General features: G+C 42.6%; 1 protein-coding gene across 4 annotated transcripts in view; it reads left to right on the top strand.

Moving 5' to 3' along the window:
- The window catches only part of LRRC8D (leucine rich repeat containing 8 VRAC subunit D), a 129,055-nt gene that overhangs the window by 78,929 nt on the left and 26,394 nt on the right, over positions 1–23,732 (top strand). For 2 of the 4 annotated variants that reach the window (XM_077452946.1, XM_077452945.1), the window contains one exon: positions 2,079–2,151. The exons of the other annotated variants lie outside the window; for them this stretch is intronic. The gene's annotated coding sequence lies outside the window, so the exon portion shown is untranslated. The remainder of the gene's footprint in view (positions 1–2,078; positions 2,152–23,732) is intronic. 4 annotated transcript variants of the gene reach the window in all.

Below are 23,732 nucleotides of genomic sequence, written 5' to 3'. Positions count from 1 at the left end.
TTAACCACATCGGCCCCAGAAAGTTTTACCCCCTTAATGACCGGGCCATTTTTTGAGCAGCAGTTTTTCAACCTCAATTTTTTTGGAAAAAATACACTTTCATGAATTAATAAAAAAACAAAACAGTAAAGTTAGCCCAATTTGTTTGTATAATGTGAAAGATGATGTTACACTGAGTAATTAGATACCTTACATTTCATGCTTTGAAATTGCACACACTCATGTAATGGCAGCAGACTAAGGTACTTAAAAATCTCCATAGGCAACGCTTTAACAATTTCTACCGGTTCCAGTTTAGAGTTACAGAGGAGGTGTTGTGCTAAAATTATTGCTCTCGATCTAATGATTGCGGCAATACCTAACATTTGTGGTTTGAACACCATTTACATTTGTGGCTGCAACTTGCTGCATGCTTTAAATATATATATATATATATATATATATATATATATATATATATATATATATATATATATATATATATATATATATATATATATATATATATATATATATTTATATTTACATTTATTTTATTTATTTTCTTTATTTTATTTTATGATTTTTATTTTTACACTCTCTTTAAAAATAATTCTTCTAATATTTTTTTTTGCTGTCACAAGGGATGTAAACATCCCTTGTGACAGTAATCGGCAGTGACAGGTACTCTTTTTGGAGGGATCTGGGGTCTAAAAGACCCCAAATCCCTCCTTTGCACTTAAAAGCATTCAAATAGCCAAGTTTGCCTGTTTTCAATGCTGTTATTTTTTTAAATGTTGGTGCCTTTAAGGCTCCAGTAAACAAGAAGTGATGTCGTGACATCGCTTCCGGGGTAACTAGATATGAGACACAATCGAAGCTGATTCCGGCTTCATTCTGAACCCTGGCTAGCCAATGGACGTGCCGGCTGGTCGAGTGGGCCTCCTGGTGGGGCGGGAGAGCTGCACGGGGGGGGGACAGCTGTGTGGCTTTCAGCTGCATCGGTTGTTATCCCAAGAAAGCCGACCGTCCGGTCTAAAAAAATGGTACTGCGTACGATGCATGTCTATGGACACAAATGCTGGACTCGGGAGCGCGCCCCCAAGGTAACGCCCAGGGAGAACACTTCTCCTATGGGGTTTACTGATGCGAGGAGGAGCCGCAAGCTTCGTCGGGGGACCCCAGAAGACGATCAGGGCCACATTGTGCAAAATGAACTGCAAAGCGGAGGTAAGCATGATATGTTTATTTATAATAAATCTAGTATCATGCAATTCTAATTCATACAGACTTTTACAGAAAAAACACTTTTATTATTTGGACTAATAATATCACTATGGTCTGCTGCTGCTTTTAGATTTGACACATTGGTCCACATACAGCAGTGTATCCAGGCGCATATAACCACTAGGGAAAGTTTGATCTCTTTGCAGAGGGAAGGGAAAGGAATGGCATATGTCGCTGTCACATCAGCATCATCAATATTTCACCAACAGTTCTATGCACAAGTCTTTTGACAGAGATTTTCTATACAGAAAAAACTCTGACCAAACAACTATACACAATTCAAATATCTAAATATAAACCATCTAACTTGACAGTATATTTGTATTTCTACTCGGCTTTCATGAAAATCCCTCCCTGACTTATGACATAGCCAAGATGGTAACACCATTATTTATTCCTACAGATTCCTAACTGGCCTGCCGGCTCATTGGACAGTCAATAGGCATCCTCACATTTTCACATTTCTGCTTGTGACGTACCTGGACAAGGCAGAGTTGACGAGGGGGCTTCCTTTACACCTCTTGTCCTGTTCCCCTCCAATAATCTTCTGGTTCTCCAGAGGTTAACAGAATTGAGGAACCTGAGATAATAGCTTATTCCATCATTAAACAACAATATATGACTAGAGGATGGGCGGATAACTGAAATGTCAATAAAAGTTAGAATAGGTACTTTACTGTCGGGTTGAGAATTTTTTTTTGGTTGATGCAGGTTTACTTTTAACTTTTAACAACTTTTAAGCAGCATTAGTAATATGGACTCATTGGATAAAAATTTCAGACTGGCTTTATAGATGAGATTACTTTTTTCAGATTGGGTGGTGGCAAGTTGGGGAATTCGCAGCTCACTGGGAGCGCCAAACAGTGAGTTAACTCCACGCCAGAGGTATGTTTCAGAGCTTTTTCTACTCACCTTTATTTAAAACAAAGCAAAAAGTTCACACTTAGTAGTTTCCCATGCAGGGGTTTCTCTCCATCAATGCAATTCAGTCTTGTAGCTCTTTTTGCAGCTTCACTGCTCGTGCCTCCTCCGCCTTGGTCCTCCAGACAATCAAACACACAGTCCCAGTGCTCGTGCACAAAACACTGTAGCTTTTGTTGGCTTGACTGTTTCTCCTGCAGCTCCCAGCTGCTACATCCTCACAGGCTCGGGCCTTTGTCTGTCTTAACCTGGATAGCATGGTGCAATGTGCACTTCACAGCTCTTTTTACTTATGGACCCCGTCGGGAGGGTGAGGCCACTGACCTCTAACTCTGGCTCTAACGTGAGTGCAGCACACACCTGCATCATCAGTGCGCTTGCTTCATAAAAAACCTGGCCCAGAGACAGTGGCAGTGGCACAGGCTCTACTTGCTGGATTTATATATTGGAGAAGAAAGAGACCTGTAATGCTCAGGATGTAAGGTTATGACAGCACCACATCCCAGATTAGTATTGAACAAGCCAAATAGCGTAGGATGGGATTTTTAAGATGCATTTTGAATCCATGAACACAGAAAAAATAACTGTTTTTACAAAACCTTATTTTAACAAAGTTAAACAATTCTAAATATATATATATATATATAAATCCAAGTACAGTAAAAAAGAAACAGTCATGATTTGTAACCATGCGTTTGTTAAGTTGTTGATGATTCCAAGTGTACTTAATTTCTTCTACATGTTTCTTCAGGAATTAGTAAGTGCGAACAACATAACCTGAATAGAAAAACATTTTTTTTATAATACATAAAATAATCAATTTTCACGGTAGCCCTCCATTTTCATCTGGGTACAACCATTGGAACCCATGCTATGTTATATAAATCTGGCATGCTATATTAACTATCACTATGTATGTATTCATTTATTTGTTTTTTCTATTCAGTTATGTTGTTCGCACTTAAATAATTCCTGAAGAAGCCATTATTGGCGAAACATGTAGAAGAAATTAGGTGCATTTGGAATTATCAACAACATAAATGCATGGTTAAAATTTTTGCCTGTTTCTTTTTCACTGTACTGAGAATTTGTGTGTGTGAGCACGAGTGTGTGTGTGTGTGTGTGTGTATGTATATATATATATATATATATATATATATATATGTATATGTATTCAGTATTTTTAAACGTTGTTAAAATAAAATCACAGCGTGTATATATATATATATATATATATATATTAAATTACTTTTGTCAGGATTACCTTTTTACATTTTATTTGGGAAGCTTATAGTGGGACTTGGGAGCCGATTTCCAGGTCAGTGCCGATGGTATGATAGAGAGGAAATGACTGTAGCATGACTGTAAAGGTTTTCAGCCAAAATCTAATGGATTTCAGAATAGAGTTATTGATGCATTGTGTAATTAGGCTCTGAGTTTAATGTACATGTGTTTTGGTAATGCTGAACAGCTTCTGTCTGATCTCTGTAGAAATAGATATTAATTGTTATCTCTGGCTGTAGCTCTAATTGCAAAGTCATTTTCTGACTTGGCTGAGATGCACTGATACAGAACTCCCTACATTGGATGGTGCAGCTTCCAGCTCCAGGCAACTTCTATACCAGTGTTTACAGACATTGTTGAGGAAAGCGTACAAAGAGCAATGAGTCACAGAAACCAATCCTATTTAATTAGTCAGTGCAGTGAATGATTGCTGTGGATTGCTTAATTACGGGCAACTACTGTTTTCTAGCTATTAAAAGTGTCTTCGGTCTCTACATTTCTAGATTGTAAGCTGCAGGGCCCTCTGATCCCTCCTGTACTGAATTGTATTGTAAGTGTACTGTCTGCCCTCATATTGTAAAGCGCTGCGCAAACTGTTGGCTCTATATAAATCCTGAATAATAATAATAATAATAATACATACCTAACCATCAATGGGTAATTATTTACATTTTTAGCTTTTGCGGACTTAGGACCTCTTAATGTCCCAGTGACCACCTTTTAAGGCACCTTCATGCAGGTGCCTTAAGATTCCCACCACACAACCGATAGATAGCATGCTGTGATAAACAGAGCTTTGACGGCTCCTAGTAGCGTTCTCCTGCCTGCAACACATCCCTTTTGGTCCATCATTATGATTGATTGCCTTAGTGGCCAAAAAGAACAGGCATGAGGCTTCTAAGCTTTGAAACCTCATGGAAGTATCTCAGAAAACCTAGACTGGAAAAAGCCTCAGATTTAAACGATGCTGTGGGTGTGTGGTGCACCTCCTTTTTTGGGGGGGACTGATTTTACTTTTAGTGTTGGGGTGCAGGTTACTGGTTGGTAAAAGGGAGAACATGAGATGAAGATAGCTTTTATTTTAGGGAGAGGGTGGATGATTGGCTTGAAAGCCTCATGCCATAAACAACTGCGCTGGACCTCCGGTCCTGAAAACTATTGTTGAAAGACCTCTTGAGCTAACCTTCTGGTATCTGAATTTTACTCAGTGTGAGGTGCTGTGCAAAGCTAATACCAGTTTCTTTTTTTGTTCTTGAGTTTTAATGCATTACACTAATCACAGCTTAGAGAAAGAAGATTACAGAATTCGTATTCCTTTCCAAGAGCTCTCTGGTATTTTATATTTGACCTGTGGTTGTCTACTAATTTATTTATTTTAGAAAAAGGGAATTATGTTCCATTAAGTAAATGTTAACAATGAGACTACTGTGCAGTTATGTGAAAAGGTATTATTATATGCTGCATGGCAAACTTAGAGCACAGTCAAATCTTTTTTTTTTGTGTAGTTTTGGATAGAGCGGGGGAGGGTTAGAATCCCTGTCAGGTTTTTATTGCTGTGGTGTCCCTGCTGGTGAGGTTCACTGTCTATTTTATCCTTGTGACTGGGGAAATCACTTAATCACTCCTCAGTTGCATAAGGCCCCTTTCACACTTGTGTGACTTTTGACTGCAAAGTTGCATGACAAGTCATACCCCATGATTTCCAATGAGTACCATTCATAACTGTGAGACTTCATGTCGCAGCGACTTCAAAGTAGTCCCTGCACTACTTTAGTCCGACTTTGATGTGATTTTAGGTCCATAGACCTCAAGATTACACAGGCATTGCTTCAAGTCGTAGCAAAACCGTGCGACTTTAAGGTCGCGCATGTGTGAAAGGGGACTAAGCTGGGGGAAATCAATGAAACACCTGTTTCAATCACAACTGTCTACAGTCTAGTACACACGGGCCGAATGTCGGGCGTGTGTACGATAGTCCTGCATCGGTCCGATGCTGCATCTGTCCCCCGCTGGTTGTAAGACTGAGAACTGAGTGATCAAAGACCACTGATCGCTCGGTTCTCAGAGCTCTGTGAGCAGAGAGCTGTTGACTGTCAGTGGCCGCTCTCTGCTCTACCCACCCCCCACAAGCATGTGCAGGTGTTGAGGGGCCAGGAGTGGTTTACTAAGGCTCTCAGTGGCTCGCTGAGAGGCTGAGCCATGGGGCCAGGTCGGGATTGGGGGGGGCCTGACTTTGTTTCCGCAATCCTAATCAAGCCTGGAGCAGCTCTGTGACATCAGCCGACAGCGGGCTTCAGCATGCTATCTGCTGAAAACAGGTCAGAGGAGTGCATCCTGTGATCCACAGGAGAAGTACAGTCAAATGGGCTTTGGCTGTACTTCTTCTTTTACGCAGTGGAAATAAATTATTTCTGTAGGATAAAGATATTGTTTAGCTTTATTACTTTAAGAGACGGCCTTATAGACATCATTGTACATTGACAATGCAAGCAGGACTAGGGGATAGACGATTTCCTCCAGAGGCTTTGAAGGTACCTGTGGGCCTCAACTAGCCGTTTCAGATGAGTTTACATCTGGAACAAGGATAGGGGGGTACATTCGCTTGCTGGGAGGGTAGGCCAAAAGGACAACTGCTTTCTGTGACAGTACATCGATCTTTTCAGATCGGTTAGATTGCTTGAGGTTAAACAAGGAAAATGTTTTTGTGTGTAGGCCATTAGGAACGCCTGTAGTTGTTCGTGACACTAGTCATGGTAGGAACAAATAGATGTAGTTTCTCAAGGCCATTTTCAGCATACCATATACATTGAGATTTGGACAGGTTTTTTGCATTTGGCGCTCTAGAACTTTATGGAATAACCTGTGAATATGCTTGTACAGCTGTTTTCCCCTGAATACAGGTATCGGTCAGGGAGGAAAAGTCAGGGGGGGGGTTTTTTATTATTATTTTGGTGTGTGAGGAAGGGTGGAATGTCTGGAATAGTTATTTGCTTTCCATGAGGTCAGGTCAATGTTTCATGAGGACAAAACACATCAGAACACAGACCAGAATAAGCTGTAACCAATCAGTGAGAGCAGATGGATTGAGTAAAGCAATCGTGTCGCCGTTAGTAGGATCAGGCTGAAGGCTGTTCTCATTTTCTTTCTGGCAGCGAAGGCTACTTAGGAGATAGTTGTCTGTGATTTGTTTATGAGATTTGCTTTGCCAGTATGTTGTCAACTACAAACTCTCCAATGTGAATATAATTTAAAACCTGTATGTGGCTAATATTTGCTAGAATTACTGGGAGCATTGGCGCTCTGCAGATGCTACATAATTCTATTTACAATGAACATTTGTACAGTTAACCTCCATCACCTACAAAAGAATATAAGACAATTGGTGCATACAGTTATAGGGGAACTATAATGTGTTTTCTTAGAGTAGATCCGTAAAAATAACATTTTGTTTTGTTTTTTTTAATTTCTTTTACATGCCTCATTGCAACTATGTATCTAAACCTAAGAATAAAAATTTACTATATTGCAGCTTCAATGCATCCGCTCAGGGCAGCGCAAATGCCAGGGCTGTTATGCTTTACTGCGGCAAAAATTAAATGGCATGTCACATTGCACTCTTTTCAAGTTAATGGGGCTGCTGTCAGGGCTGGGCTCAGTCCTTCCTTCTCTGAGCTGGCCGCTCAGCTGTTGGCTAATTGTCAGCTCCCATCTCTCTCCACAATTACTCAGCTGTTGATGATCCTGCTAGTCAGTCCTGCCTACTTAACCACTTTCAGACCGGACCATTTTGCTGGTAAATGACCAGAGGTCTTTTTACACTTTGGCACTGCGCTGCTTTAACTGGTAATTGCGCGGTCATGCAATGTTGTACCCAAACGAAATTTGCGTCCTTTTCTTCCCACAAATAGAGCTTTCTTTTAAAGGTATTTGACTGATTCTGCGATTTTTATTTTTTGCGATATAAACGTAAAAAGACCGCAAATTTTGAAAAAAAATGATATTTTCTACTTTTTGTTATTAGAAAAATCCAATAAACTCAATTTTAGTCATACATTTAGGCCAAAATGTATTCAGCCACATGTCTTTGGTAAAAAAAAAGTCAATAATTGTATATTTATTGGTTTGCGCAAAAGTTGTCACATCTACAAACTAAGGTACATTTTCTGGAATTTACGCAGCTTTTATTTTATGACTGCCTATCTCATTTCTTGAGGTGCTAAAATGGCAGGGCAGTACAAAACCCCCCCAAATGACCCCATTTTGGAAAGTAGACACCCTAAGGAAATTGATAAGAGGCATGTTGAGCCCATTGAATATTTTATTTTTTTGCCGCAAGCGATTGAATAATGACAAAAAAAAAAATTTTTTTTTTTTTTTACACAAAGTTGTCACTAAATGATATATTGCTCACACATGCCATGGTTATATGTGGAATTGTACCCCAAAATACATTCTGCTGCTTCTCCTGAGTACGGGGATACCACATGTGGTCGACTTTTTGGAAGCCTAGCCGCGTACGGGGCCCCGAAAGCCAAGCACCGCCTTCAGGATTTCTAAGGGCATACATATGTAATTTTACTCCTCACTACCTATCACAGTTTTGAAGGCCATAAAATGCCAAGATGGCACAAAACCCCCACAAATGACCCCATTTTAGAAAGTAGACACCCCAAGCTATTTGCTGAGAGGCATGTTGAGTCCATGGAATATTTTATATTTTGCCACAAGTTGCGGGAAAATGACAAACTTTATAAATTTTTCACAAAGTTGTCACTAAATGATATATTGCTCACACATGCTATGGGCATATGTGAAATTACACCCCAAAATAAATTCTGCTGCTTCTCCTGAGTACGGGGATACCACATATGTGGGACTTTTTGGGAGCCTAGCCGCGTACGGGGCCCCGAAAACCAAGCACCGCCTTCAGGCTTTCTAAGGGCATACATTTTTAATTTCACGCCTCACTACCTATTACAGTTATGAAGGCCATAAAATGCCAAGATGGCACAAAACCCCCACAAATGACCCCATTTTAGAAAGTAGACACCCCAAGCTATTTGCTGAGAGGCATGTTGAGTCCATGGAATATTTTATATTTTGCCGCAAGTTGCGGGAAAGTTACAAACTTTTTTTTTTTTATTTTTTTTTTTCACAAAGTTGTCACTAAATGATATATTGCTCACGCATGCCATGGGCATATGTGAAATGACACCCCAAAATAAATTCTGCTGCTTCTCCTGAGTACGGGGATACCACATATGTGGGACTTTTTGGGAGCCTAGCTGCGTACGGGGCCCCAAAAGCCAAGAACCGCCTTCAGGCTTTCTAAGGGCGTAAATCTTTGATTTCACGCCTCACTACCTATTACAGTTTTGAAGGCCATAAAATGCCAAGATGGCACAAAACCCCCACAAATGACCCCATTTTAGAAAGTAGACACCCCAAGCTATTTGCTGAGAGGCATGTTGAGTCCATGGAATATTTTATATTTTGCCGCAAGTTGCGGGAAAATTACAAACTTTTTTTTTTTCACAAAGTTGTCACTAAATGATATATTGCTCACGCATGCCATGGGCATATGTAAAATGACACCCCAAAATAAATTCTGCTGCTTCTCCTGAGCACAGGGATACCACATGTGTGGGATTTTTTGGGAGCCTAGGTGCGTACGGGGCCCCGAAAGCCAAGAACCGCCTTCAGGCTTTCTAAGGGCGTAAATCTTTGATTTCACGCCTCACTACCTATTACAGTTTTGAAGGCCATAAAATGCCAAGATGGCACAAAACCCCCACAAATGACCCCATTTTAGAAAGTAGACACCCCAAGCTATTTGCTGAGAGGCATGTTGAGTCCATGGAATATTTTATATTTTGCCACAAGTTGCGGGAAAATTACAAACTTTTATTTTTTTTTATTTTTTTTTCACAAAGTTGTCACTAAATGATATATTGCTCACACATGCCAGGGACATATGTGAAATGACACCCCAAAATAAATTCTGCTGCTTCTCCTGAGTACGGGGATACCACATGTGTGGGACTTTTTGGGAGCCTAGTCGCGTACGGGGCCCCGAAAACCAAGAACCGCCTTCAGGATTTCTAAGGGTGTAAATTTTTGATTTTACACCTCACTACCTATCACAGTTCTGAAGGCCATAAAATGCCAAAATAGCACAAAACCCCCCAAAATGACCCCATTTTGGAAAGTAGACACCCCAAGCTATTTGCCGAGAGGCATGGTGAGTATTTTGCAGCTCTCATTTGTTTTTGAAAATGAAGAAAAAAAAAAATAATGTATATTTTTTTTCTTTTTTTCAATTTTCAAAACTTTGTGACAAAAATGAAGGTCTGCAAAATACTAACCATACCTCTCGGCAAATAGCTTGGGGTGTCTCCTTTCCAAAATGGGGTCACTTGGGGGGATTTTGTGCTATCTGGGCATTCCATGGCCTCCAAAACTGTGATAGGCAGTGAGGAATGAAATCTAAAATTTACACCCTTAGAAATCCTGAAGGTGGTGCTTGGATTTTGGGGTACCGTACGCGGTTAGGCTCCCAAAAGGTCTCACACTTGTGGTATCCCCGTACTCAGGAGAAGCAACAGAATGTATTTTGGGGTGTAATTTTACATATAACCATGGCATGTTTGAGCAATATATCATTTAATGACAACTTTGTGCAAAAAAAAAAAAAAAAATAATAATAATGTATTTTTTCCACAACTTTTGTCAAAATATAAAATATTCCATGGACTCAACCTGCCTCTCAGCAAATAGCTTGGGGTGTCTACTTTCTAAAATGGGGTCATTTGGGGGGGTTTTGAACTGTCCTGGCATTTTATGCACAACATTTAGAAGCTTATGTCACACATCACCCACTCTTCTAACCACTTGAAGAAAAAGCCCTTTCTGACACTTTTTGTTTACATGAAAAAATATTTTTTTTTGCAAGAAAATTACTTTGAACCCCCAAACATGAAGTGTTTTTTTAAAGCAAAAGCCCTACCGATTAAAATGGTGGGTGTTTCATTTTTTTTTTTCACACGGTATTTGCGCAGCGATTTTTCAAACGCATTTTTTGGGGAAAAAACACACTTTTTTTTATTTTAATGCACTAAAAATCACTATATTGCCCAAATGTTTGATGAAATAAAAAATATGATCTTAGGCCGAGTACATGGATACCAAACACGACATGCTTTAAAATTGCGCAGAAACGTGCAGCGGCGACAAACTACGTACATTTTTAAAAGCCTTTAAATGCCTTTACAGGTGACCACTTTAGATTTACGGAGGAGGTCTACTGCTAAAATTAGTACCCTCGATCTGACCTTCGTGGTGATACCTCACATGCATGGTGCAATTGCCGTTTACATATGCCACCAGACCAACGCTTGTGTTCCGCGTTGCGCCTTAGCAGGGGGGGACAGGGGTGTTTTTTTTTTTTTTTTTTTTTTTTATTTTTTTTTTTGCTTTTTTATTTTTTTTTTAAACTGTTCCTTTCATTTATATATATTTTTTTATGATTTTTATTGTTATCTCAGGGAATGTAAATATCCCCTATGATTGCAATAGGTAGTGACAGGTACTCTTTTTAAAAAAAATTAGGGTCTATCAGACCCTAGATCTCTCCTCTGTCCTCAAAGCATCTGACCACACCAAGATCGGTGTGATAAAATGCTTTCCCAATTTCCCAATGGCGCTGTTTACATCCCGCAAAATCTAAGTCATGAAATGCTCGTAGCTTCCGGTGTCTTAGGCCATAGAGATGATTGGAGCCATTCTGGTCTCTGATCAGCTCTATGGTCAGCTGGCGGAACCACCGGCTGCATTCTCAGGTTCCCTGTTGGGACAGGAGAGCCTGAGAAAACCATGGAAGATGGTGCGGGGGGGGGGACATTCCCTCCCACTGCTTGTAAAAGTAGTCTAGAGGCTAATTAGCCGCTAGGATTGCTTTTACATAAAAGCCGACCGCTGGCTGAAAAGAATGATACCAAGATGATACCTAAACCTGCAGGCATCATTCTGGTATAAGCACTCAAAGTCCCGCAACATACCAGTATGTTGCTGGAACTGGTTGGGCATATATTGTATTTTTTTTTTCATGCAGCCTGTGGGCTGAACGAAAAAAAAATATTGATCGGTGGGTATGCCCACCATTAGATACCACCCTTCATCCACCCACTTTCTAATGGTGGGCATACATGCACCATTTATATATGCCAAAGCATGGGGGCATCCTCCCGCAAAAGGTAGGAGCAGATCGCTCCTCCACCCCTTATGCCCCCATGCTTCGGCATATATGCTCTTTTTTAACTGTGGTGGTGAAATCACCCCCGACAGTGCTAGAGTCGCGGCTTTATGTATCATGGGAGCAAACGCTGTTGCTGTCAAGATAAATAAATCCGCTCTGCAGCAGAATGGCGTACCTGCTAAGCAAATGATGGTTAACAATAAAACAAAGTAACATTACAGTATAACAGTAGGACTTACCATACCTGCAAAGCAAATACAAAAAAAATCGCAAAAAATAACACATTTAACACAATCTGTGCCTAAAATATATATATGCCGAAGCATGGGGGCATCCTCCCGCAAAAAAGTTATGCCGCGTACATACATTCAAACTTTTCCACGGGCAAGCCCTCCGTCGGAATTTTGACTGTATGTACGTGGCATTAGGAACAAAATCGCTCCTCCACCCCTTATGCCCCCATGCTTCGGCATATATGCTCTTTTTTAACTGTGGTGGTGAAATCACCTCCGACAGCGCTGGAGTCGTGGCTTTACGTATCGTGGGAGCAAACGCTGTTGCTGTCAAGATAAATAAATCCACGCTACAGCTGAATGGCATACCTGAAAACAAAAAATGGTTAACAATAAAACATTGCAGAATAGAATACAGTACAAAGGAGCAGAACAATAGAGAGAGAATAGAGAGAGAGAGAACAATAAAACGACAACTATTTTTGGTTTTTTTATTTTATATTTTTTTTGGTTTTTTTGGTTTTTTTACTTTTTTTTTTTTTTTTTTAACACTTTTTTATGTAACTTTAACACTTCTGTTGTAACGGTTCCAGCGGTTTGGGTCTCTCAAAATGTGATGGCATCTTGGGAGACCCTGTGAACGTGTGCCTAGCTTGTGCAATGCTGTACCCTACGCTAATACTCAACTAGTTCATGGTAGCGTTCAAAACACTCACCCTGACAAAGACCAGGCTGGCCAGGACAGCGGGGACAATAAGAACGGGTGTCACGCCTAAATCCGCGCTTTCTGCAGACACGACATTTTCTTTGGGGGGCTCGTTGGGTAGGGGTACTCGGGAGGACATAAGAATAATGCCTCTCATGCAGCCGGCTTACTGCATCTGGTAGGGGAAGGTGAGGTGGAGCACCGCCTGGATACAGAAGGGCTCTGACGATATCCTCCTGGAATTTGAGGAAGGATCCAGTCCGTCCTGAAGCTTTGTGTAGTACATAAGCATTCAGTATAGCCAATTGGAATAAATAAACAGACACTTTTTTGTACCAGCGTCTGGACTTACGGGCAACTAGATACGGCGCCAACAACTGGTCATTGAGGTCCACCCCTCCCATGTTAAGGTTATATTTGTGGACACAGAGGGGTTTCTCCACAATACCAGTCGCCGTAGGAATTTGGACCGTCGTGTCTGCATGAAGGGAGGTAAGAACGAAAACATTCTTATTATCCCTCCACTTCATAGCGAGCAAATTATTACTGCGCAAGCAGGCTCTCTCCCCCAGCCTAAGACGGGACTCTACAAGCCGCTGGGGAAAGCCCCGGCGATTAGGTCGCACGGTGCCACATGCTCCAATCTGATGATCAAACAAGTGACTAAACAGTGGCACGCTTGTGTAATAATTGTCCACGTACAAGTGGTACCCCTTTCCGAATAAGGGTGACACCAAGTCCCACACTATCTTGCCAGCGCTTCCTATGTAGTCAGGGCAGTTCTCCGGCTCTACGTGACTATCTCTTCCCTCATAAACCATGAAACTACGTGTATAGCCTGTGGCCCTGTCACAGAGCTTATACATCTTGACCCCGTATCTGGAACGCTTGTTGGGGACGTATTGCTTGAATGACAAGCGACCAGAAAATTTAATCAGGGACTCATCAACGCAGACAACTTGATCGGGAGTAAACAAGGCTGCAAAACGTTGGTTGAAGTGGTTTATGAGGGGCCGAATTTTGTAGAGCCGATCGTACTCAGGGTCTCCACGAGGACGACAGAGTTCATTGTCGCTGAAGTGCATGAACCGCAAAATCATCTCGTATCGTGCCCTGGACATGGAAGCAGAGAACACGCGCATATGGTGAATTGGGTCAATGGACCAATATGACCGCAACTCACTCTTTTTGGTTATGCCCATGTTGAGGGAGAGGCCCAGAAAGATTTTAAATTCGGAAACCGTAACTGGTTTCCATTGTCTGGCAAGGGCGGACTGGGGAATAGTGGCGATGTGTTGAGCAGCGTACAAATTGGTTTGGTCCACAATAGATCTATAGAGATCTTCGGTGAAAAACAGTGAGTAAAAGTCAAGTGTCGTAAAATCAACTGTTTCCACGTTAATGCCAGGTTGGCCAGTGAATGGGGGAAGTACGGGTTCTGCAGAAGTGGTGGGCACCCAAATAGGATTGGCGAATTCTGCAGGAAGGGCACTATGGGTACGACGGGCCTGTCTTTGTTTTCTTGGTGGCAGCGGGACACTACTTGTGCTTGCCACCTCGCCAGCTTGAACTGCACTTATGGGACTCGCCACGTCACCACGTGTTACTGCAGTGCTGGATGTAGGTCCAGGGTGTACTAGGCCGCTGGTGCTTGCCAGTTCACCAGAAGGCTGAGCGGCTCTAGTACGTCTCTGCTCCATACGAGTGACCTGCGGTTCCTGCACCTCAACAACAGAATACATACGGGATTGGGCACACCTGTTCTTAGCAGCGGCCTCATCTCCGTCGTCAGAGCTATCTGTCATGGAGCCGCTGTCCTCTACAGGTTCGTATTCTGAGCCTGAATCTGACAGATGAGTGACGTCCTCTTCACTATCTGTCATGCTCAGAAACGTGTAGGCCTCATCACTAGTGTACCTTCGCTTTGCCATTTTGGGCTCTAAATTTAGGGGTACACTAGTGAGACTCACAGGTAAAAAAGCACCTAGCCTGTCAGCGACTGTTTCAAAACGCTACAAAAAAAACTGTTAGCGATCGCAGGGATCAAGCCTGACTCTGCGAACGCTGCAGTTATGTGTGTTGTGTTTTGTAAGTGACAGTGATCGATCGATACTGCACTTGGGTGGGCTGGGCTGGGCTTGGCGTAGGGGCTAAACGCAGGTGCTAGCGGGTATCTGGGCTGATCCCGCTAACAATGCGTTTTGGGAAACCTAAAATGCTGGCAACGATAATATATATCTGATCAGATACTATATTACTAAGGGAGGTGTATGCTTTGCGCGTGGGTGTTAGCGGTACTGGCACTAACCTGACGCTGGGGCGACGCAGGCCTTATCTGACCCTAAAAAACTTATATCACCCGCCGGGTGATCAGGGGGTTAAACCTTTATTAGGTAATAAATGGCGGGTGCCCTGAAACAAAAAAAAAATAACTAACCAACCAGCGTCACCTGTAACAGTTATATGGTGATCACTGGTGAAAGGGTTAACTGGGGGGCAATCAGGGGGCTATGCGGTAGTATATGGGGGTCCCTGACGCTATAAAAAGCTGCGGCGAACCCAAATACTTACCTGCCTATCTAGGGTCACCTGTGACACTAATACAGCGATCAGAAAAAAATCGCTTATTAGTGACACTGGTGACGGGGGGTGATCACGGGGTTAAACCTTTATTGGGGGGGGTTAGGGGGGCACCCTAGAGCTAAAGGGGGCTAGCCCTAACTGCCCTAACAGTTATTACAGTCACAAATGACACCAATGCAAAAAAAAAAAAAAAAAAGAAAAAAAAAAAAAAATGCACTTGGTGTCACTGTGACTGGGGGGGGCAGGGGTGATTGGGGGGTGATTGGGGGTGATCAGGGGGGTGAAAAGTGTGCCTGGCGTGTTCTACTGTAAGTGTAGTGTTGGGTGCAACTTACCGATCCTCTCTCCTCCGTGCCGGAACGAAAAAGACCGACACGAGGAGAGATTACATCATTTCCTCTCCTGTGTTTACATTACAGGAGAGGAAGTGATGTCACCGAGCATTTTCATTCGTCGGGAGCGATCGCGAGGGGGTGGCCATGAATGAATGGCCGTCCCCTCGTCCGGGATCGCTCCCGAACGAATACCGACCGCCGCAGGCACCGGGCGGGGGCCCGATCGGGCCCCCGACCCGCGGGAGGCAAGGGACGTACATGTAAGCCCTTATGCCTGCCCGTGCCATTGCACCGACGTACATCGGCGTGCGGCGGTCGGCAACTGGTTAAGCCGTCCAGTTCAGAGGAGCTCTGCCTTTGCCTTGGTCACATCTCAGGAAACTATCTCCTGCGTTCCTGTTTTAAAGACTGGCTTTGCTGGCATCCCTTCTGGCTCCAGATCCTGCTTACTGTTCCACTACATTGTTCCCTGACTTCTGGCTTGGCTGACTATCCGTTATGGTTATGGAACTTTGGCTATGTTTTGACTACGTTTGTTCTTTTTACTTTTATTTAATTAAACAAGTGTGATTTAACTGGACTTCTGTCTCAGCCTGATTTCAAGGTTTCTGACAGCTGCGCCACAAGACCCCTAAATAAAACACAACCGGTGTTCTCTTTTAGAGTGCTTGGGACTTCATATTGTATCTCACTCTGTGATTATGTGTAATCCAATGTCTCAGTAGGGGTAAAGATCAGTTCATAACAGTCCCATTGTAGTAACAAACGATTTATTGGAGCTTAACCACTTGAGGACCGCCGTATTGCCATTGTACGTCAGCACAATGGCACAGGCAGGCACAATCACGTACATCTACGTGATTGCCTTCCAGCGGGTGGGGGGTCCGATCGGACCCCCTCCCGCTGGTTACGGCGGTCCGATTCGGTCCAGGAGCGCTCCGTGATGAGGGGATGGCCGTTGGTTTTCGGCCACCCCCTCTGGATCGCTCCTGGCCAATGAGAAGCTTCCTCCCCTGTGTATTGTTTACACAGGAAGGAGGAAGTGATGTCATTCTCCTCGGGGCGGTCTTTTTGACCGGACTACGAGGAGAAGAGTAAAAGGAAGTCTGCACGAACACTACACTGACATGTAGGTACACACAGGCACACAAACCCCCCCCGATCCCCCCCCGATCGCCCCCCGATCCCCCCCCCCCCCGCCCCCCCTCCCCCCCCAGTCACAGTGTCACTGATTGCATTGATCATTTCTTTACTGATCAATGCATTCAGTGTCAGTTGTGACAGTAAAAACTGTCAGGACAGTTAGTGTTAGGTCCAGGGTAGCCCCCTATCACCCCCCAATAAAGATTTAACCCCCTGATTGCCCCTAGAGTTAACCCTTTCACCCCCTTTTGCCAGTGTCACTAAGCGATCATTTTTCTGATCGCTGCATGTGTCGCTAGTGTCGCTAGGTAGCTAGTTATTTTTTTAGGTTCACCGCCAGGTTTTTATATCGCTAGGTACCCCGATATACTACCCAATAATGTTTTTAACCCCCTGATTGCCGCTAGTTAACCCTTTCACCCCCTTTTGCCAGTGTCACTAAGCGATCGTTTTTCTGATCGCTGCATTAGTGTCGCTACAGTCGCTAGGTAGCTAGTTATTTTTTTAGGTTCACCGCCAGGTTTTTATAGCGCTAGGTACCCCGATATACTACCCAATAATGTTTTTAACCCCCTGATTGCCGCTAGTTAACCCTTTCACCCCCTTTTGCCAGTGTCACTAAGCGATCATTTTTCTGATCGCTGCATGTGTCGCTAGGTAGCTAGTTATTTTTTTAGGTTCACCGCCAGGTTTTTATATCGCTAGGTACCCCGATATACTACCCAATAATGTTTTTAACCCCCTGATTGCCGCTAGTTAACCCTTTCACCCCCTTTTGCCAGTGTCACTAAGCGATCGTTTTTCTGATCGCTGCATTAGTGTCGCTACAGTCGCTAGGTAGCTAGTTATTTTTTTAGGTTCACCGCCAGGTTTTTATAGCGCTAGGTACCCCGATATACTACCCAATAATGGTTTTAACCCCCTGATTTCCGCTAGTTAACCCTTTCACCCCCTTTTGCCAGTGTCACTAAGCGATAATTTTTCTGAACGCTGCATCAGTGTCGCTAGTGTCGCTAGGTAGCTAGTTAACTAGGCTCCCAAAAAGTCCCCCACATGTGGTATCCCCGTACTCGGGAGAAGCAGCAGAATTTATTTTGGGGTGTAATTTGACTTCTGCCCATAGCATGTGTGAGCAATATATCATTTAGTGACAACTTTGTGCAAAAAAAAAAAGTTTGTAATATTCCCGCAACTTTTGGCAAAATATAAAATATTCCATGGACTCAACATGCCTCTCAGTAAATAGCTTGGGGTGTCTACTTTCCAAAATGGGGTCATTTGGGGGGGTTTTGTGCTATTTTGGCATTTTATGGCCTTCGAAACTGTGATAGGTAGTGAGGAGTTAAATCAAAAATGTGCACCCTTAGAAATCCTGAAGGTGGTGATTGGTTTTCGGGGTGCCGTGCGCGACTAGACTCCCAAAAAGTCCCACACATGTGGTATCCCCGTACTCGGGAGAAGCAGCAGAATGTATTTTGGGGTGTCATTTCACATATAACCATGGCATGTGTGAGCAATATATCATTTAGTGACAACTTTTTGTAAAAAAAAATTTTTTTTTTTTTTTTTGTCATTATTCAATCCCTTAGGACAAAAAAAATAAATATTCAATGGGCTCAACATACCCATCAGCAATTTCCTTGGGGTGTCTACTTTCCAAAATGGGGTCATTTGGGGGGGATTTGTACTGCCCTGCCATTTTAGCACCTCAAGAAATGAGATCGGCAGTCATAAATTAAAAGCTGTGTAAATTCCAGAAAATGTACTCTAGTTTGTAGACGCTATAACTTTTGCGCAAACCAAAAAATATACGCTTATTGACATTTTTTTTACTAAAGACATGTGGCTGAATAAATTTTGCCCTCAATGTATGACTAAAATTTAGTTTATTCGATTTTTCTTATAACAAAAAGAAGAAAATATCTTTTTTTTTCAAAATTTTCGCTCTTTTTCCATTTATATCGCAAAAAAAAAAAATCGCAGAGGCAATCAAATACCATCAAAAGAAAGCTCTATTTGTGGGAAGAAAAGGACGCAAATTTCGTTTGGGTGCAATATTGCATGACCGCGCAATTACCAGTTAAAGCAGTGCAGTGCGAAATTGCAAAAAGACCTCTGGTCCTTAAGGTGTTTATTGGTCCGGAGCTGAAGTGGTTAAAGGTCACATAAAAATCAGTCGCAATTGGCTTCTATTTTGAAAACTCATATTGAAGAACATAATGTTACTGGGTGGTTCTGTAGTACTCAAACGTGTAACAAACCCAATTGTTGACCCGAGCCTTGTCAGAGATGGTAAAGGTAAGGCTGCTTGCACACTGATGGAGATAGTATGGTGAAAGTCTTGGGCTGCTGGAATATCCGTTGCACACGGTGCAGCTTGTGGGACTTGTAGCAGGACATCCTTGATTTTCCCCTGCGTGGGGACTCAGCACCTGAGCTGTAGAGCTGGATATGATGTCACCGGGCCACACCAGAAGAGGGGCAGAGCCGGAAAGGTCGATGTGGGTGGTTGCGAGGTGGAACACACAACAGTGTCTGAAAGTGTCACAATGCGCTTTCTCAAGTCACCTCAGTTGCCACGACAGCCCTGCAACTACGTGCAATGCAGTAGGGTGGGATTTTAAGGTTTAAAGTAGGAAAATAGTTGGCGTGGAGGCGACCTATCACCTCCTTGCCATCTGCCAAATGAACTCTGAAAAAGTGATTTATCACAGATCACTTTTCAGAATGGCAGCAATAATCGCTACACATGTGAACAAGCCCGTAGGCCCCTTTTGTATTGACGGATGGAAAATGGACAGCAATGATTTACTATGGGCAAACTGATGTAAAAAAAATGTTCGTTTACATCAATTTTTCATCCGCAGGCCCATTTTTTTTTTTTAAACGTAACAAGTCTGCATTTTTCTTCAAATTAAAAAATGGAAGCCGATGAAAAATGGATGTAAACGGATAAAAAACTGATGTAAACAGAATTTGTTTTTTCTTAGCAAAATCGTGACTGAATGGATGACGTCTGTGTGAAAGGGGCTAAAATCTAAAGGAAATTTGTAAAAGAGGATTGAACATGTATGGCCAGCTTTAGTATAAACATTGTAACAATTTGTCCTTTAGATCAAAGGAATACACTTCGGGTGTAAATGTGGGAAGTTTAACCACTTAAACACTAAACCTTTTTCTGACATTTGTTTGTATCAAGTTAAAATCATTTTTTTTTGCTAGAAAATTACTTAGGACCCCCACACATTAGATATTATATATAATATATATATATATATATATATATATATATATATATATATATATATATATATATAATTTTTTTTTTTTTTTATTTTTATTTTTTTTAGCAGAGACCCTAGAGAATAAAATGGTGGTTGTTGCAATTTTTTATGTCACATTGTATTTGCATAGCAGTCTTTCAAATGCAACTTTTTGGAAAAAAAAATACACTTTTAATGAATTAAAAAAACCTAACCAGTAAAGTTAGCCCAATTTTTTTTTGTGTAATATAAGCAAAAACATATAAGCAAAAAAATAGTGTTTCTCACTTTAGCCAGAATCGTGCAGCTCTACAGCTCTACTGGAAATGTTGTGTTTCAAAGGCCAAGTATTCTGCGGAAGACAGACTCATAACTCACAGTGCAGATGATCATTTAATCCCAAGATCCTTTGGCTGTAGTACCGCTCCAACTGCCATAACCATTTAATTTGCCTTCATGGATAATTCAAGACTGGAGAGCGATCTGACCACACGTATCTTAATCACGCATGACTAGTACACACATGACAATAAATTATTCTTTTGAAGGGAAAAGTATTATTAATCACTTCAATAAAGGGCATTTTTACCCCCTTCCTGCCCAGGCTAATTTTCTGTTTTCAGCGCAGTCACACTTTGAATGACAATTGCACAGTCATACAACACTGTACCCATATGAAACTTTTATCATTTTTCCCCCCAGAAATAGAGCTTTCTTTTGGTGGTATTTGATCACCTCTGCTGTTTTTATTTTTTGCGCTATAAAAAAAAAGAGCGACAAGTTGGAAAAAACACAATATAGGCAGTTCCCAGGTTACAAATAAGATGGGGTCTGTAGGTTTGTTCTTCAGTTGAATCTGTTTGTAGGTAGGTACATTTTTTTAAGTGTAGCTCCAGCCAAAAAAAAAAGTATTTTTAAGCTTTTTGGATAGCGTAGGGAAGGGTTACACCCCTGTAAGGTTTGTTTTGCTGTCTCTGCCTCTGTTCAGAAGATTTCATCTCACTTTCTGTTTCAGTGACAATTGAATTTAGAAAATTTTGGGTTGTTGTAGAAAAAAAGCCTTGGTGATAAAGCTTCAGTGGAGACACCTTTTATAATAACTCTTACAGGAGTGAATTTCCTTTCCCAGGGAATAGATTTCCTCTCACTTCCTGTTGTCTCCTTCCGTTTGTAAGTAGGAGTTGTTTGTAAGTCGGATGTTTTTAACTAGGGGACCGCCTGTATTTTTAACTTTTTGCTATAATAAATATTCCAATTTTTTAACCAAAAAAAACAACTTTTTTCCTCTATGTATTCTTCTACATATTTTTGGTACAAAACAAATCGCAATAAGCTATTGATTGGTTTGCACAAAAGTTATAGCGCCTACAAAATAGGGGATATATTTATGGCATTTTTATTATTATTCTTTTTTTTTACTAGTAATGGCGGCAATCTGTGATTTTTATTGTGACTGTGACATTGCGGCAGACATATCAAACACTTTTGGGACCACTGACAGTTATACAATGATCAGTGCTATAAATATGTACTGATTACTGTATAAATGTCACTGGCAGGGAAGGGGTTAACACTAGGGGGCGATCAGGGGGTTAAATGTGTTACCTAGGGAGTGATACTGACTAGGGGAGGAGACCGATTGGTGTTCATACTTGGTATGAACACACGATCGGTCTCTTCTCCCTTGACATGACGTGGATCTGCGTCTTTACACACACAGATCCACAGTCCTGCTCTGTAACGAGGGACATCGTGGCCGCCGGGCATGGGCACCGGCTCCTCTGTGACATGGTGGGGGCACGCACGTGCCCCCTATACTGCTGGGAAGCCGAGGACGCCATATGATGCCCGCCCAGGATGGGAGATCCCATCTGCCGACATCATATGACAATGGGCGGGTAGGGAAGTGGTTAAAAAACACACTAATATGCATGGTTATTGCACACTGCAAGCCTTTATTGTTGGATCTCTTTGTGGTTAGTTATGATGTATGTCTTATTTTAGGTAGTTTCAAAAGACTTAATGGAGAAAATAACTACAATAAGCAAGCATTGTGCTGAGAACACATTTTGTTGCAGGTAATGTCACAGCTGACAAAGGAAGGAACAGCAAGTGCGCATAACCTGACATGCCAGGTTACTGATTATCTCTTGTTCACGGCAGCGTTTTCACCCTGTTTCCAACCCCTTGTGGAGAGCTGTTTTAAGAAAGCTGTGGAGATTTTCCTTTTGTTCTTTCAGAGAAGACCATACATTCAATTGTAAAATGATGAAAAAATAGGAGGCCTATCGGAGGTGGCAGGAGGCAGTTCGGGATGTTTCCCTGCTGGCTGTGACCCAGACCCAGCAGTCAATGTTACACTCTAAGCAGAGGATTTTTGAACATGGCAACAAGAACGGTAGGCTGTTGGCGTGGCTGGCGAAGGTTCGCTCAGCTTCCACACATATTGCCAGTATCCGTGATGCTCAGGGGCGGGAGCTCACCTCCCCTGAGGACATAAATGGTAGGTTTTACGAATTTTTTAAAGGGGTGTATGAGTCTAGGCGAGTCTACTCAGACGCTGCACTGCAGAGCTATCTGGCGGGCATCCCCTTTCCGGTGTTGTCTGCAGAGCAGAGGGCAATGCTGGACAGGGAGATTTCGCTGGAGGAGATCCAGTTGGCGATCGGAGGCCTTCAAGCAGGCAAGGCTCCGGGCGCTGATGGTCTACCGGCGGAGTTTTACTCCCAACATAGTGATGTGCTGGCTCCTAAATTTAAGAAACTCCTTGACGGGCTCGGAGAGGAGGGCTGTCTTCCGGATTCTATGGGGGAGGCTATCATTGTTCTAATTCCAAAACTGGGAAAGGACCCTCGAGATTGTGGGGCTTATCGTCCAATCTCTCTCTTAAATGTGGATGCCAAACTGTTAGCGAAGATTCTAGCCACTAGACTGAATTCGGTGATTTCGACCCTGGTTCACACCGATCAAACGGGTTTTATGCCTGGAAAGGGCACCGATATCAACATTAGACGCTTATTCCTCAACCTCTCTATAGCTCATGAGACACCGGGGTCCCGTGCGATTGCCTCTCTCGATGCCGAGAAGGCATTTAACTCGGTAGAGTGGGGCTTTCTCTGGGGGGTGCTCGGTTGCTTTGGGTTCGGCCCTGACTTTACCAACTGGCTCAGATTGCTCTACAGGGCTCCCAGGGCAAGGGTGCGTACCAACGCTTGGCTATCGGAACCCCTCTCTCTTCAGAGGGGCACCCGGCAAGGATGCCCTCTATCACCGGGGTTGTTCGCTCTGGCCCTGGAACCCCTGGCAATCCTAATTAGGGAGTCGTCGGTAATTAGAGGTTTTCGGAAGGGGGACCTGGAGGAACGAATTTCCCTGTACGCCGACGATGCCTTACTCTATTTAAACGACACGGGTCCGTCGCTATTGGAGGCGCTCGCGATCTTTAACAAATTTGGTTCCTTCTCGGGGATTTGTATAAATTGGTCCAAATCCATCTTGTTCCCTGTGGATGACCAGGTGTCCTTGTCGGCCAGTAGTATCCCACTGCAAAGGGCCACCGAGTTCAGGTACCTCGGGGTGACGGTGACTAGGGACCCGGGCCGGTACTACGCTCAAAATGTGCTTCCTCTTCTTCGCACCCTGCGAGAGAGGTGTCAGTCCTGGTCCAGCCTCCCATTGAATCTCATAGGGTGCATAAATATTCTGAAAATGGTACTCCTACCTAAATTTAATTATGTCTTCCGA

This window comes from Lithobates pipiens, unplaced genomic scaffold, assembly GCF_037356315.1.
Source record: "Lithobates pipiens isolate NorthernLeopardFrog02 unplaced genomic scaffold, aLitPip1_a1.2 Scaffold_23, whole genome shotgun sequence".
NCBI lineage: Eukaryota > Metazoa > Chordata > Amphibia > Anura > Ranidae > Lithobates > Lithobates pipiens.
The sequence above is the reverse complement of the archived record's forward strand: the minus strand, read 5'-3'. Positions and strand labels throughout refer to the sequence as shown.